Below are 19,003 nucleotides of genomic sequence, written 5' to 3' on the forward strand. Positions count from 1 at the left end.
TAGAACTTTTTATTCCCATCCAGTAGAATAATGTCACATTTTTTGAAACCATAAACAACATTAATTTCTTTTAGTAACACATATATCTCTTTAAGAAGAGCTGGAAATCAACCTTTTCGCAAAGAGGCTTCATTTCTTCCTGGGCCTTGTTTTTATTTTAGAAGTATGCACCTCCAACTGAGTGGAAATAGGCCACGTCAAGAAGTTGAAAAAACAAATTTAATATTATGTTCTTGGCAAATTTTAATGACTTCTACAGATATGTTTGAGGCTAAGTTGTCGCCTAAGAAAATCTTCACCTCATCGAGTTTTGATAAATGGGATATTGCTATGATCTTGACCCAATCTTAAAAGCAATTAGAATCAAACCATCCTGACTTTGTTCGGTTGTATCTGGTGTTTGGTGGTCCTCCAACTCTCCAGCTGTCATTGATATGCTGTGCTTTGTATACGACATATGAAAGGAGGATGATTCCATGGGCAGTAGCATCCTTTCGGGATATCTACAACGAGCAATAACCACTTTTCAGTCTGGGTCATCGCATAAATTGATCTCATCATAATTATTAATTATATTAATTGCTGAAATATCTTTTAATTCTATACCAATGCTAAAATAGGTAACAGAAAATAAGGGCAACATATTGGTCCTTATGGATTAGGAGAGAGAAATCAACGAGGAGAAACAATGAGTATCTTTGCAGCTGAACATGACTTAATCGTGCTAAACACATTTTACAAACTACCACCTAGAGGCCTGTATACGTGGAAATTACCTTGAGACAATGGAGAAGCCGTTTCATAAGAAACCAAATAGACTATACAGGGTGAGTCATAACTATTGGGACATAGACTAAGGACAGGTTATTTGGACCAAAATATGGCTATTGGGCCAAATATGCCTTAATAAAATGTTGCTGAGAAAAAAGATTCAGGGTGTTAAAGTTAATTTTTGTTTTTAGTTTTTTGCTAATAGTTTCCCTGTATATTTATAAATTGCTATCAAAATTAGCACAGAGGCATAATCTTAGACAAGAAATAGTATTTTATTTACAATTTTACGTTTTGTCATAGAGGGCGCCACGTGGATCATTCCTAATGATCAAATTGAGTCTAAATTTGTTCTGATAAAACTTTTTAGTAATTTTTATTAGAAAATATGACGTAAACATCATTTTTACATAAAATTGGTACTCTTGTTTAAACATGATAATTTCAACCGTTTTCGATAAAAACGCAGTCGAACTGCTTAGAGTCTTAAAAAAGGATTTCAAATATTATTTCATTTATGAAAAGTATGCTTTGGACTGTCAAATAATTGTTGTTGGTAAATGTCATTTGTTCAGAGTAAATTATTTTTGATATGACAGTGTAGTGTAATGTTGCATTTTTTAAAAGTAATCATTACTTTTTTTGATTGAAATGCCTCGTCACAATCATTTTACTAATGAAGAAATGCGATTTAAATAACTATTGGGACATAGACTAAGGACAGGTTATTTTTACCAAAATATGGCTATTGGGCCAAATATGTCTGAGAAAAAAGATACAGGGTGTTAAAGTTAATTTTTGTTTTTCGTTTTTTGCTAATAGTTTCTCTATATATTTATAAATTGCTATCAAAATTGGCACAGATGCATAATCTTATACAAGAAATAGTATTTTATATACAATTCCACTATCAAATACCAAACTAATAAACAAAGTTGCAACTAACGTAAGGTTTCCGTTTTGACGATAAATCAAAACTAAACACAAGGCCCTAGTAGTTGGTCGCCTATAATGCCACACCAAATATTCAATTTAAACTCATGCTGAAACTGTCTAGCTTTAATAGCATGCGGGTTTTCTTCTTGCCAATAATGACTATTTCGCCAATTAAAAACCCCTCGTCTGGTAAAATTTGCTTCGACGGTGAACATAATATTCTTAATAAAGTGTCTGTCATTGCGATGTTTATTCAGAATACGTTGGCAAAACTGTAACCGTCGTGGAAGATCTGTTGGAAGTGAATTTTCAACAGGAGTGAAGTGATAAGGATGGAGGTTCTCTTTTTTTAGAATTCTAACAATAGACGACTGACTTACTACTGTTGCTGCTGATAGATATCGTGAACTTATTTCAGGATTTTCATCTACTCGAACCAAAATTTCATCTTCTTGATTAGGTGTGATTTGTTTCGGTCGACCACCCCAATTTTTAGTGTGAAATGGCCCAGTTTCACCTAAACTACGATATAATCTTGCAAAAGTTTTGTGATTTGGTTGTCTTCTGTTTGCGTATAACATTCCATACCTTCTGGCTGCCGAGCGACCGCAAAAATTTTCTTGTGCGTATACGCAAATCATATCTCGCATTTCTTCATTAGTAAAATGATTGTGACGAGGCATTTCAATCAAAAAAAAGTAAAGATTACTTTTAAAAAATGCAACATTACACTACACTGTCACATCAAAAATAATTTACTCTGAACAAATGACATTTACCAACAACCATTATCTGACAGTCCAAAGCATACTTTTCATAAATGAAATAATATTTGAAATCCTTTTTTAAGACTCTAAGCAGTTCGACTGCGTTTTTATCGAAAACGGTTGAAATTATCATGTTTAAACAGGAGTACCAATTTTACGTAAAAATGATGTTTACGTCATATTTTCTAATAAAAATTACTAAAAAGTTTCATCAGAAAAAGTTTAGACTCAATTTGATCATTAGGAATGATCCACGTGGCGCCCTCTATGACAAAACGTAAAATTGTAAATAAAATACTATTTCTTGTCTAAGATTATGCCTCTGTGCCAATTTTGATAGCAATTTGTAAGTATACAAGGAAACTATTAACAAAAAACGAAAAACAAAAATTAACTTTGACACCCTGTATCTTTTTTCTAAGCAATATTTTATTTTAAGGCATATTTGGCCCAATAGCCATATTTTGGGCCAAATAACCTGTCCTTAGTCTATGTCCCAATAGTTATGATTCACCCTATGTAATACTATATTGTGGAAAATTACCCAAAACGGACTAAACTGAAAGATGTTAAAGGAGTTGATTTATGATGAAAAATTCTGAAAATAATTATACCTTCTTAAATCAGAACAACTTATCTATTTATTTCCTGGGTTTAAATTTCTATTCAACAAGTATTTTTTACGCCATGGTACCACCCTGTCGTCCCAAATGTCCTTGACATAAATCGTAACAATACCACTTGCGATTTCCAAAGACGATAATTATACTACTTGGGGCAACAGGTGCGACACACATTATGCTAAATCCGGCATACAATGAGAACGGCCCTAAGGTGAACTTCTTTCAAAATAAACCCTCCTGGCAGAGGGTAAATGTGAAAGACCTTTTTCTTTCGTTTGTTTACAAACAACCACCTGATTCTTGAGACTCGTTCGAGAGGACGTGGAATGTGATTTACCGGTTTAAGAGGTGTAATAAGATTATATGCGTTAACGTAAAAGGAGATCATTACTTTGGTACATTTTTAATCGTATTTAAATATACTAAAATGTATTTGATGAAGAAAAAAATTAAATGAGGATGTTTTTAGATTGTTTTATTTATGGGAATTATGGGGTGCTTTCCTTCTATGATAATTTTTTATATAAGAAATAATATCTTGAGTCATTTTGTCTCTCCCTGTTTTCAATTTTTATTTTATTTCAATTATATTAACTCCATTCCGATTACAAACATTAAAGCCATAACAAAACCGAAGGGTCAAGTGACAAATTCCCAGTGATATTCCAACAAGATGATTTTTAAAATCATAATAAAAATTTATTCTATTTTTTGTACATCCCCAAGTTTACAAACAATTTTTTGTTAAAACTATGTGAGACAATAAAAAATTCTCATAGGACTCTTTCCGTAAATATTTGGACTTATCGTAAATAGGTAAATAGAAAGGTAAAAAATATTTAGAAGTACACTGCTCAACAAGTAGAAGTAGATATTTTTATTCTTCGTAAGTTTGTCCTAAAAATTTTTTCGATTTAATTGTAATGCATTCGGGCCTAAACAAAAATCGATAGCCAATTGCTACTTTTAAGAAACCAATTGCCCACATACAACTTTTTAGTAAATAAAAATCTAGTTTAAGATATAACTTACGTTTGAGTGACGTTATTATTGTTATTTCCATAAAACTTAGTTTGGTTAAAATAAAATTTAGTTTAGTAATAGGCGTTTAAGACTATTAGGGACTGAGCAAATTAAACAGTTAATCTCTTGAAGACAAGAAGATTTTTTGAAGTTATACTTCTATATGCGCCCTCGACGTTGGAAATGTGCACGGGAGTGAATCGGTGAAATCATTACATATGTAAGATATGAGTAAGAGAGAGAGACAGAAGATATATTTGCTCTCTTTCTCTCTCGAGAATAAAAATGTTCCTTTTGTATATATATTTAATATTATATATATTATGTATATAATATTATAAATATAATATAATATATATTAATACTATTATTTATGTGCTATGTTTTGTATTATTTATTAAATATTCATAATTATTATTTTATTATTAGATTTCAAATTAATAATTACAATAAATCACTGTATGACCGAGAACTGTCTATTTTGAAATACGTTAGTGTCATGTCTGATTGGCAAATTTTTACGTGTTTGGTTCATACGCTGGTATATGTGAGTTCGAATCCCAATATGAATTTTCCTTTTTATTTTTGAAATATTTAAAAATATCGCGTTAATCTTATTAAATATATGTAATATACGCAAAAATGCTAAATTTGAAAATAAAATGAAAATTTACAACATAATCCGAGTTGTTGGTTTTTTATTTTTATCTTCCACAAACATTTTTTAAAGTTATACTTCTATACGCGCGTTCGACGTTGGAAATTTGTACGGGAGTGAATCGGCAAAATCATTATATATGTAAGATATAGGTAAGAGAGAGACAAAAGATATATTTTCTCTCTCTTTCTCTCTCGAGAATAAAACTATTCCTTTTGTAAATATATTTAATATTTATTAATATTATTATTTTTTTATTAATATTATTATCATGGTAAATTAAACATATGCGTAAGTAAGTTATGTATATTGCCATTTGTAAATACTTATAAATATTGCATTTTAATTTGTATTGTATTATTATATTGAATTATGTTGCAGTGTATTGTATTGTATTTTTATATTAATAACAAAATAAACAATGAATTTTACTGCAGAGTATGTGTAAAAAAATTTTTTTGCATTCAACTCCTTTTATACATATATGAAAATAAAAATATATATTTTCATTAAAATATTGATTCAATCCTTCATTTACTATACTCCTATTACAGGTCAAATGTTTATATACAGCAAACGATGCACCATATACCTATATACATAATTCTTTTTCTCTTTCTGCTCTCTCTTACCTCTAGCATTACATATGTAATAATTGTGCAGATTGACTCCTATATAAATTTGTAACGGCGAATGCGTGTATAGAAGTATAACTTCTACCGGCAGTCCCACTGGACTGTCACACCCGTTTTTTTAAGTGGAAATCGTTATGAGACTAAATGTGTCTCAAACTGTTGTAAGCCGAGCATAAAATCGCTATTTAAAGAATGGATCTGCAACATATACATATGGGGGAGGACGGGAAAGAGCCACAACTTATGCTCAATATCGTTTTGAGGTCCTCACGAGAACATACACAGCATCAAGAATTAATAGCTTCTTAAGCAAGCTACTGGAGGGGTGATTTCTAGTCAAACTATTAGAAGACAATTGCATGCTGGTTATTTGATAGCAAAATGACGCGCTACACAGTCACGATTGATGGTAGAGCAACCTGCAAGCAGATATCGTTTTGTGATGGAACACAGTCAATGGTGCTTTTAAGGCTAGAAAAATTGCCTCTTTTTTGATGAACCGAGATTCTGTTTATATACGTTTTACAGTAGATAAATTGGTCTGGAGAAAAAGAAGACAACGATATAATGCAAATTTAATGGATTCAACATTCAATCACTCTCTTTGGAGGCGGATGTCTGGGGGAACGTATGTATGTTACATTTTAGTTAATAAAACAAAATAATGACTGGAAGATATCGTGACGGAGTCATAGAGCCAATAATAGTTGCTATTTGCTGGTGCTTTAGGTTATAGATTTGTTTTTGTCGACGATAATGCCCGTCCTTACCGCGCGATAATTGTGAAAGAATGGATAGATTATCATGGAATTATAAGAGTGGAGTGACCCCCAGGTTCTCCAGACATGAATTGCATCGAACACGTTTGAGCAGAGATGTCCAGATGTTTAAATTAAATCTTACAGCCACTTTAAACTTTACAACAATTACCTAATGAATGGCAAACAATTTGGGAAACAATACCTCAAAATTTTATTGATAATTTAATAGCATGAGTAATAGCATTAAAAAAAGCAAGGAGATGCTCTACAATGTATTCAGTTGTTTATAAAAGTCGCAATAAAACAATTTTATTATTATAATTTTTTTTTTTATTTTTCAATGATTTTATACTCCAGTTGTCAGTGTTTGAAATATCAAATGGTTCGAAATTTGTGAGAGAAAATAAATAAAACTTCGAATTATTAAGTGTTGATCAGTACATTCGTGTACATACATGTATGTATTCATAATCTGAATTAATCAACCTTTCGAAAGAACTGTATTATACTGATTTGCTTCAAAACACATTGCTGCTGGCCAGACTGCTCAATAATTTTTTTTAAGACAAAAAGTGAATGAAATTCTTTTTCTTCACTTTTCGTTTTGCAGACAGAAGGTTTGTAATGCATCGAATGAGGATCTTGCTTCCTTAACTGACATCTCTGCCAAAGGTTCTGATGTATCGTAATCATCTTCATCGTTACTTTTTTCATTCGTTTCTGCCGCAGATAAAATTTCGTCATCGGTTAATGAACCTGAGACAGCAACATCTTCATCCACTTGAACAAAGTCAGAAAAACTCACACCGCTGATGTCAACTAATGGTTCTATTGCTGGTTCTTCATGATCAATAAGTATTGGAAGATTTTCCTGATCTTCTTTTAAGAAACCGGATTTTTTGAAGCCGTTGAGAATTGTTAGGGGTGTTACACCTCTTCATGCCTTGTCAGTCAGTAAAATAGCTGTCAGAACCGTAATATTTACAGTTAGCTGCTTGTCGAGATTCTAAAACGAGCTTAACAAAATCTTTGCGATAGAACGTCTTAAAATTATGTATGATCCCTTAGTCCAATGGTTGTAATTTGAAAGTTGTATTTAGCGGAAAGATGTAGAGTTTCACGTTGGATAATGTAGGAGGACTGTTGTGGACAGTGCAATTGTCTAAAAATAGTAAAATTTTCCGCTTTTGCCGTTTTATGTCCCCATTAACTGTTAAAAACCAATTGTTAAAAAGTTCTGTCGTCATCCAAGCTTTCTTGTTAGCACGATAATCCGTAGAAAACGATTTCACACCTTTGAAACATCGCGGTTTCATTGCTTTTCCTATCAATAAGTTTTTCCTATCCGTCCATATTTACTGCAAGTAAAACTGTCAATCTCTCTTCACTATGTCTTCCCCCATGACATTTTTTTATCATTAAAAGTAAATGTCTTGCCCGGTAAACATTTGAAAAATAGGCCAGATTCATCAGTACTAAAAATGTCTCAGCCATCATAGATTTCAATCAAGGTCTTCAATTTACCGTGCCAATCTAAGCAAACTGCATCATCAACACTTCCACTTTCCCCACAAACTTTTTTAAACACAACTCCATTTCACTTTTTGAAATTAGTAAGCCAACTTTCACTTGCCGCAAAATTTTTGATGCTTAGAATATAGACGCGAACTCTTTTGCTTTTTCCTTCAACAAGTTTCCGCTAATAGACACTTTTTGTCATCTACACTGTCTTACCCAAATGACCAGACTTTCTTCCAGACGAGAAAATTCACCTTTAGTAGTTTTTTTTCTAGTTAAGAAGACAAAGCTTGTGATAATTAGCAAGAAAAGGATAACAGAACAGAAGGTCAACTCTACGTCAAACAATCCCCTGTAGAAAGAGTGACACATATTACAACTACCTCGGCACCATAATAAATGAAGAATGGACCAACAACCAGGAGATTAGAGCACGCATCGGAAAAGCTAGATCCACACTCAATCCTTCAAGGGTCACACCTCTCTCTTGATACAAAAGTAAGAATGCTGCGATGCTACATCTTCTCTGTCCTTTTTTATAGTGTTGAATCGTGGACCTTGAACGAAGATATGTGTAGAAAACTAGAAGCATTTGAGATGAGGCTATATCGGAGAATACTTAAGATCCCGTGGACTGACCGAGTCACAAATGAGGAGGTCCTTGAACCGGAGGTACTGACCACCATCAAATCCCGAAAGTTACAATTTGTTCACGCCATCATATGGTTTAAGTAAATTTCATGCATTTTTTTCGATACGGCAACGTAGCAGTCTATGCAGATGCAGTTGTGTGTCATATATGCGAATATTAGAAGAGTCACTAAAAGCATCTCAAGACGACAGCACACAAAATAGGAGAAACGAGATCGGTAATCCAGCATAGCGAGCGGAACATAATACTTATTAGCAGTTATATATTCATGTATTGTGTTAAAAAATAAAATCTTTTTTTTTTCTAAAAAAAATAAAATCACATTCGAAGTGCAAATCAAGTTACATTCACAATTCTTCGGACATATTAAATAAATCCAGATATGCTCTCCTTCAAGCCATCCTGCAAGGAAAAATATTTGGAAAACGAGGTCCAGGAAGAAGAAGAACATCTTGGTTAAAGAACCTCAGAATCTGGTTCAATACAACATCTGTGCAGCTTTTCTGCACTGCTGCAGATAAGATAAAGATTGCCATGATGATCGCCAATATTCGTAACGAATAGGGACATCAAGAAGAAGAAGAAGTTCTTTTTCGTACTCCCGCAGTTTGAGCAGCATTAATTTTCTCCTTGTGCTTTATTATGGTTGTGAGAGTACTCAGAGGAATCTTAAATTCTTTTGCAATATCACTTTTCTGCTCACCGTTCTCTACTTTTTGGATTAACTTCTTTTTTTCAGCAATCGTCAAACATTAAATAGTTTCTAGGGCTCATGACTAACAAAATTTTGATGTGTATACCAACGAAAGAGTAACAGTAACTAATAACTAAACAAACCAATTCGTGACAAGTGTTTGTCAAATATGTTTATTCATAACAAAAACAAATATTAAAATCTTTCCGCCTCTTTCTCTCTACAACTTTGAATTGTCGAGTGTTGGACGTCGTTGAGTTCGAAATAACTCGTCGTTTTGTTATATAGCAATGCTGTTTTTCGTCCGAATTAATAAGTGCATAAAAATGTATTGATTTAATTCGAAATATATACAGGGTGAGTCATGAGGAACTTTACATACTTCTACCATATGTAGAGTCCCTCAGGGAGCATATCATGTGGCCACTAAAAAATGTCAACTCCTCTTCTTTATTAATTAACAGGATGATTTGTGTAATTGACCATTTATTTCATTTTACTGTAGTGTTTATACGGCTCATTTGATTTTTTAAATGTTTGCATGATACAGTACACTACTATCAAGCATTCGACTGGTATTAGCTAAACTAAAAAATTCCAGGACTGGCTTTGGAAAAATTAATTTAGGGATTCGTATTAAAAATATTACACCCTGTATAAATTTTTTTTAAAATGCAATAAGTTATTTTCAAACTACATAAATAGCCAATGAAAACGACATATGCGACAATGTTGTCGCACTTTTATTAAATTTTTAGTGAACGATCAAATCTTACCAAAAATAGAACAACCATAATTAAGTATCAAATTATAAGGTATTAATTTAAACAAATGTTATAAATTTCAAACATTTTAATTAAAATGAGTTTCTACAACATAATCTAATACGTAGAAAATTAACATCTTTACTGTCACTTTGTATTATCTCTACGATAGAATCAATTGTTTTTCAATTTTAAATTTTTACTCATAGATCGTATTGGGGCATTATTTTCGATAAATAAAAAATTAAATTGATTAAAAAGTCAAACCTCTTGTATGTGTTAGTTTTTGTTGATTGTAAATGAATAAAATTTTATGTCAAATAATTATACATTGCATCAACTGTACTAAATAAAAATAAATCTAAAAAAGTTTAAAATGAAGGTTGGCGTTGACCGTTTGACGTTTCTTGATATTTTATACCCATTGTCATTATTGTCATTATCAATTGTTATTTATGTGTACAAGAATACATATTTCTTTTGTCATATCTACGTTAAGTACATTGTGTTAGTTTTGGTAGAGCTTTTGTTACTTTCGTTCAAAATGCCACATCAGTTTTCGACCACAGAATATGCAGACATAATATTTGTATATGGATTCTGTAATGGGAATGGTAGGGCTGCTAGTAGAGAATATCGCAGGAGATTTCCTAATCGTCGAACTCCCAGTCATCCAACATTTGGGTCAGTTTTTAATTATTTGCGAGAAAATGGCACTTTTCCTAGTGGAACAACAGAGCGACATGTAGATGAAGCGCAGGAAGATGACATTATGGACGCCGTTACTATGAACCCTACAATAACACTAGACAAGTAAGTCGAGAACTCAATGTTACTCAATCAAAAGTAAGTAGAGTCTTACAAAAAAATAATCTATACCCATATCACATTCAAATGGTTCAGCGACTACATGCTGGAGATGAGATCATTAGGTTGAAATTTTGTAGATGGATTAACAATAATCGACCAACGCTATACAGGACACTATTTACAGATGAAGCCCAATTTACCAGAGACGGGATAAATAATTCACGAAATTCACATGTGTGGGTAGAAGAAAATCCCCATGCTATTCGAGAACGTCGTTCTCAGTTAAGGTTTTCGGTTAACGTGTGGATTGGTGTCATAAATGACCAATTAGTAGGTCCTCACTTTTTTGATGGTCCTTTAACAGGGCAGGTCTATTTAAACTTTCTACAAAATATTTTGCCGAATTTGCTTGCCAACGCGAACGTTGCTATCCGAGGGATGTATTTTCAGCATGATGGGGCACCCCCACATTTTTTACTGGCAGTGAGACAACATCTCAATAATGTTTATGGCAACAGGTGGATAGGACGTGCAGGTCCTATTTCGTGGCCTTCAAGATCCCCTGATTTCAATCCCGTTGATTACCATATTTGGGGACGATTGAAGCAACTAGTTTACGCAGTGAATATTAATAACCGACAACAATTAATTGTTAGAATTATACATTGTTGTAATACTATTAGAAACGATCCCCAGAGTATCCGTAATTCAATACGTCAATTAACAATTCGGCAACAAAAATGTGTACAGGCTGCAGGGTTCCATTTCGAAAATCCATTTTGAATTATTTTTATTTTGTTACCATTATTGTATCTTTTCCAGTTCTAATTTATGGGTTTATCATAACTATGTACATATTTTTAGTTTTTTTTTTAAATGGTTCTTCGTTATTGTTAGTAGTTACTGTTTTTTGTTGTGCAGTGACTCAGTTTATCATTTCAATTAAAATGTTTGAAATTTATAACATTTGTTTAAATTAATTACCTTATAATTTGATACTTCATTATGGTTGTTCTATTTTTGGTAAGATTTGATCGTTCACTAAAAATTTATTAAAAGTGCGACAACATTGTCGCATATGTCGTTTTCATTGGCTATTTATTTAGTTTAAAAATCACTTATTGAATTTTAAAAAAAATATATACAGGGTGTAATATTTAATACGAATCCCTAAATTAATTTTTTCAAAGCCAGTCCTGGAATTTTTTAGTTTAGCTAATACCAGTCGAATGCTTGATAGTAGTGTACTGTATAATGCAAAAATTAAAAAAATCAAATGAGCCGTATAAGCACTACAGTAAAATGAAATAAATGGTCAATTACACAAATCACCCTGTTAAAGAGGAGTTGACATTTTTTAGTGGCCACATGATATGCTCCCTGAGGGACTCTACATATGGTAGAAGTATGTAAAGTTCCTCATGACTCACCCTGTATAAAGAAATTTCGAACGGAACTCGTGATAACTTTTTGAATTATAGAGAGGTTCGAATTAACGCGAGTCGACAGTATTTGACTTTTATTTATTTTGAAATTTGACAGATGTAACATAAACATTTTTCTAATATCTACTACAAAAGTTCAGCAGTATATTTTAGTAATATCCAAGTACTTTACCATTTTTCTCACTTAGTTTGTTCGTGATTTGTTGGAAGTTTGTTATTTTTCACAATTTGTTTAATGTATATTCGTTTTTTAATTGTCTAATTTGATGTTTTTGCGTCAATAACGTCTAATTATTACTAAATTTAAATTCACGTTAACAATATAAACCCTGTGCATCAAAAACATAATTTTGAAAGACTTAAAATTCCTAAACTATAAAATACCTACTTGTTGATACATACAAGTACCTACCTAAATCAAAATACCAGCAGTTAAAACCTGAACTGTGCCAAATCTAACAATCTCTTCGCGTCCCCTCGCAGAATAATTGCTGGTGCAATATCTGGGGTCGTCAGGGATGAATAAGAGCTCACAAAAGACCTAATAGAAGTTCATTTACATATTTCTAAGCTGGTAATAATGCGTGGTGCTACACTGAGAAACGTACATCGAGCTTGTATAAACACATAATTGCCGTGGAAAAGTTTTTCTTCTACAAACAAATAAAAGGAAACTTAAGCATTTTATATACATTTATTAAAATACAGGTTGTTTCTAAGGCTGTGTTGTCAAATAAATAATGGACTTTTCTGATTCTAACGCCTACTAAAATTACAATATATTAAAAAAAGGAAAAACCGAAAATATGCGGTATTTCACATAGGTATTACTGATATGTATCCCAAAGGAATGGACGGAGGCATATATGACATCTATATTTAAGAAAGGAGATAGAAAACGATGCGAAAACTACAGAGGAATAAGCGTAATATCATCAATAGGAAGATTATATGGGAAGATACTGCGAGAAAACATAGAGCAAGCGATAAAAGGCAAAATCGAGGAGGATCAGGCAGGCTTCACGGCAGGAAGATCATGCATAGACCACATATACACACTGGAACAACTGTTGGAAAAGAAAAAAGCAAAAAATAGAGATATACACTTGGCATTTGTGGATCTGAGAAAGGCGTATGACTCTGTACCAAGGTCAGAACTATGGGAGGCAATGTACAAATTAGAAATACAGACGGACATAGAAGGTACAAAAGCTCTGTATAAAGAAAATAAAGTGTCCATTAAAATGGGAACAAGAATCATAGGAGACTTCACCACAACAAAAGGGCTCCTGCAGGGTTGTTCCACATCTCCAACCCTATTCAAAATATACTTAGAAAAAGCCTTGACTACATGGAAAAGATAATGCGAAGGCATGGGAGTACCGGTACGGAACGAATACCTATATACGCTAAGTTTTGCAGACGATCAAGTAGTGATTGCACAAGACCAAGACGACCTCAGCTACATGATGAAGAAACTACAAGAAGAATATACCAAGGCTGGCCTAGAATTAACCTTGCGAAAACAGAGTACCTATCTACAAGTGAAGAAGACATAGAAGATCTACAGATTGATGACAACGTAACAATCAAAGGAAAGGATAAATTCAAATACCTGGGGTTTATAATCACGAAAAAGGCAACAACAGAGGAAGAAATTACACAAAGATTAGGACAAACAAGAACAGCAATCCGACAACTTAACTCAGTATGGTGGGATAGACACCTAAATATAAAGACAAAAACGCAGATTTATAAAACATTAGTGCGAAGTATTATGACATATGGGGCTTAAAATTGGATCATAAACAAGAAAAACAGCAGTTAGATAGTAGCAACAGAGATGGAATGCTTGCGAAGATGCTGCAGAGTAACACGAATGGATAGGAGAAGTAATGACGAAATAAAGCAAAGAACATCAATAGAAACAGACATACTAACATATATAGAACAAAAAAGATTAAAGTGATATGGCCATGTAAGAAGAACTAGCGACAGCAGATGGATAAAGAGAATAACCGAATGGAGCCCCATAGGAAGGAGGAAAAGAGGACGACCCCGAAAATCCTGGAGGAACGAAGTAGACGACGCCATGAGTAAGAGAGGCCTAAACGATGGAGAATGGAACAACAGAGAGAGATGGAAACGGTTGAGCCAGGGGAGGCAGTGAATACTGTAGAATCCCTAAATATATATATATATATATATATATATATATATATATATATATATATAAATATATATATATATATATATATATATATATACATATATATATATATATATATATATATATATATATATATATATATATATTACTGATATGTTATTTATATCATAATCATCAAGGTTTTTAATTTCTGATGGAATCAAAGAGCTCTTACTTAGAGCTCTTTGATTCGCTTATTGCGGTGAATCCGCATTCTTCTTGTGTATTATCCAAAGTTTGTTGTATGACTTGGCTTTTCCTTACAATTTTAGGTCCCTACAGTTTCTCACTTTCAGGATTTTAATATCCTCTCATGACCTTGTCCAACCATCTCTCTCTAGGTCTTTATCTTGGTCTTCCAGTTTCTGGCTTCAATCTGGTGACCTTCTTAATCAGTACGTCATTTTTCCTTCGCTTTATATGTGCCAGTCATCTCAGTGTATGAGCTTTAATAAATCTAACTAAATCTTCTCCCTTCATTGTGTGTCTTATTTCATACTTCAGTTTTCTTCTCATTTCTTCGTTTTCTATCTTTATGGGACCCATAACTCTTTTGAAGATTTTCCTTTTGAATATTCTTAATCTTTCTTCGTCTTTATCTGTGGGGCAGATTGTCTCAGATGCGTATGTAACTACTGGTCTATTTGTCACTCTGTATATTTTTAGTTTTGTATTTCTGCATAAGTTTTTGTTCTTCATTAGCTTATGGTATCTTCAGTATGTTTGGTTGCCTGCTAGTATCCGCTCCGTTAGTTCTTCACTTATTTTTGCCGTTCACAATTATTACTCACAAATATTTAAATTGTTTAACTCTTTTAAAAGCGTGGTTTTCTATCTTGATTTCTCTCTTTGTTATCTTCTCTTCCAGAGCAGGTTAGATATTTTGTTTTTTCTTTGTTAATTCTTAGACCTCTTTTCCGTGATTGATTTGCCAGGATTGTTAATGCTTTTTTTAATCATTCCTCTTCCTATAAGAATATGTCATCTGCATATGCTACAATTTTTGTTGAGGAGTTCCTTTAATTCCGCTAGACTTGACCTTTCCTTCTACTGCTATGTGGAATAGTATGGTTAGACAAAGTGTCTGTGAGGACTTGATAATAGTAACTTGAGCTGAATATTTCAGCTGCTTGTGTGGGATCTGGGTTTTTGACCAGAATTGCAGTGACATCTCTGAATGTTGCGATTGTGGATTTTTCTCCAGTTGGGAAATTAGCTATAAAGAATTGGTCCCAAGACACTGACTTGCGGGATCCCTGCATTTATGTTGTAGATGTTGGACACAATTTCTTCGTATCTTGCATAAAATAGTCTTTCTTCGAGGTATAATTTTAATATCTTGTATAGCGGCTGACATATTGCTTTCTTCAGTTGTTCTGTATTTCAATAATTAGTCTACTTTCAATGACTTTCTCTGCGACTTTGGACATAACTGGTAACGCGGGTCGGTCCTGATTTTGGAATCGTAAGGATTCCTTCTAACTTCCATTGTGCAGGACTTACTATTCCTTTTCTGGGTGGATCATTTAATATATTGGCTGTTTCAGATCATGTTCAGGTGACTTCTTTTATTGAGGGTTTTTATTAAACTTTTTACTTCGTTAGGAGTTGCCCATTTGGGTGGATAGTTCATTTTTTTAGAACTGTCTAAATATTCATACATGTTTTCATCTTCATTTGCTTTGTTTGTTAGCGGCTGAAATACTTTTTTCTAAGTGTTTTGCGAAAATGTCTTCTTTTTACTGATCTTTAACTGTCTTTCCCCATTTTAAATCTTCTGTTCTGACAGTTGAAATTTGCTTTCGTGGCTGCATTAGCTTATTCGTGTCCTTCAATGAGTAATCAATATCTGGATTAGGTGTCAGAATTTCTAGGTAATCTTGGAAATTGGCGTTGCTATATTGTTTTTATAGTTCTTTTATTTCTCTACAGATTCTGTTCAATTTGGTTTTGTCTTGAGGTAAACGAATTTGATGTCATTTTTTACAAAGTTTTCGTTTTTCTAATACTTTTGGTCTTATTATTGTTGGACAATCTTTATGGAACCGTATTCGTTTAAAGTTATGTTACATGCAGCTTGGTGTATTTATTTTATTAATGTTTCTATTGCTATTTCTATTTCTTGTGGTTGTTTTAGTGGGATTTTTAGTTCTATTTTTTCTTGTAGCATTTTTTTGAAAATATTCCAGTCTATTCTTTCATTCTAGTCTTGGAGGTGGACATTTTTCTAATGTATTTGTCCAGATCCAGATCTTGTAATTAAGATGTAGATAATGTTGGCAATGGAATTTTAGCCAGTCTTTGGATCTATCTCAATTTTTTAATACTTATTGTTCTGTTTATCTCTATCTACTTTATAAATGTTGTCAGTCTTGATCCTTAAAAGTTTGTTTGCTTTATCTTAAATTGATTACAATAAAGAATTAATAAAATTACTTTTTTATGTTGTAGAATTAGCAGTTGCTTTATGTCGAAATGGACACACGTTTTTTAGTGTACAAACACAATCGTAGTACATTTACATATTTGCAGAGCTATAACAATGTGCACGCACCTATACGACACATACGCACGCATACGTCATGGCATGTGTGCCCTTAATAGCCGGTTTTTGATGGGGTGCTACCCTAGGACAGCTGCTCGCGTTGTAGGACGCGTGGTCCCCCTTCGCAGACGAAGATACACCTGGCCGAAGGGATCTGAAAATAACAATCGCCCTGTGATTACATACTTGCATTCGATATGTAGTAAGCGCGACCACTTGGTACCTGCATGGATCAGTGGTAGCACGCTGCTTTTTCTTATCTTCTGTTTGTCCATGCAGAAAATTAATCCGTCTGCACCTTCCAGCCACGTGTCAACTGAATTAAGATTGTCAGTAATTAAAAAATGTGTTATACGTAAGCTTTAGCACTATCAAATCAATAATAAATACTATATTACAACTATTAATGTCAGTTTACTTCAACTAATGCAAGCATCGTAATTTTTAACACATGATTATTTCGCTATGTATAAAAAAGCTAAAAAAATGATGACGTTAAATAATTAAGTTTTTAAAGATGGCAATCTTGAACGCTAACGGCCTATCACAACACAAAGAGGAATTAAAGACTTTTATTGCTAACCACAGTATAGATAGAATGGTTATTACGGAGACACATTTCACTACTAAAAACCAAATAAAAATTCCCAATTACATAATATATGACTCTCAACAGCCAGACTGTACGGTCCACGGTGAAACAGCTATATTACTAAGAAAAACAATCAAACATTATAAACTCAATAAATATATAAAAAACTACTTACCTGCCATAAAAATAAAAACCACCCCACCATACCACCATAAAAATAGAAGACTGGCATGGACCATTGACGATCTCGGCGGTATACTGTCCCCCACGCCACAGTATAAGTTGTGATGAGTTTAAAGAATATTTCAACAGATTTTTTGCCGCAGCTGACTATAATTCCAAACACAGCTTTTGGGGATCTAGGATTATAAACCCTAAAGGGAGAAAACTTCTCAGAGCTATGCAAAAAAACAACCTTAACCACCACTGTCCACTGGAGAGCCTACGTATTGGCCTACTGACAGGAACAAAATGCCTGATCTGCTCGTTTTTTGCGTTACCAAAAGCATCACAAAAATACTGTTGTCTGCAAAGTCATGTTTTAACTTATCTTCCGATCACTCCCCTGTTCTAATAACGGTAAACTATGAAGTAGTTATAAAAGACAATCCAACGTTTCTCAGCAATAACTATACTAACTGGGACCATTTTAGAACCATCTTGTATGAAAAATTGCAACTAAATATCCCACTAAAAACTAGTTCCCAAATCGACGCAGCAATAGAACACTTCATCCTTTCAGTACAACTAGCTGCACATCAATATACGCCCAATCATAGAAAAAATATATATACAAAAGGAGACATAGGAAAGAGACAAATTGGGTCGCTTACTTCAGCTGAAAGGGGTCCTCTCGTGACTATTATTCCCTGTATGAGTATAGGAGGTGACTTCGATTCCTCTTGTGATATTTTCGAAAGAACATGCATGAACAATTTCCTAGAGGTGCTCCTCCACGAACCATCGCATCATGCCACCCTTCATGCCACCCTGGTTGGATACAGACAAGTATATTTACTAAATGCCTAACCCACCTAATGCATTACCCACAAACGGAATATTGATGTAATTAATTTAGCAAGGGAAAATCATGTTACGATTTTATGTCTACCCCCATATAGTTGACATCATATCCAACCATTGGACAAAACCTTTATGGGTCCGTTAAAGTCTTAGTATAGTGAAGAAGTGAGATCTTTTTTAAGACATTACTCAAGGTCTTTAAGTGTTTTTGATATGATGGAATTCTTTGGCAAGGCCTACCTTACAGTACAACGTGGGGACATAGCAGTAAGCGTCTTCAAATTGACTGGTATTTATCCTGTTAAAAGAAATGTTTGTAACAGTGAAGATTTCATTGTTCTACGCTCACTGTTCCTAGGCCTGAAACTACGAGACCAACTAATGACCCTCTTCCTTGTTCCTTTACCAATTCACCAATTCTGATTTATTTCAATTCTGTTCTTCTAAAAGTCCTACTGTGGTTTCTTCTAATGTTTCCTCTCAAGTCAAAACTTTTCGTCCTACCGAAAGAGATATAATCAAGACCTCAAAAAAAGCAGAAGTTAAATAGAGGCAGGAAAGCTGGATCTTCTTTTAT

This window comes from Diabrotica undecimpunctata, chromosome 6, assembly GCF_040954645.1.
Source record: "Diabrotica undecimpunctata isolate CICGRU chromosome 6, icDiaUnde3, whole genome shotgun sequence".
In the NCBI taxonomy this organism is placed as follows: domain Eukaryota; kingdom Metazoa; phylum Arthropoda; class Insecta; order Coleoptera; family Chrysomelidae; genus Diabrotica; species Diabrotica undecimpunctata.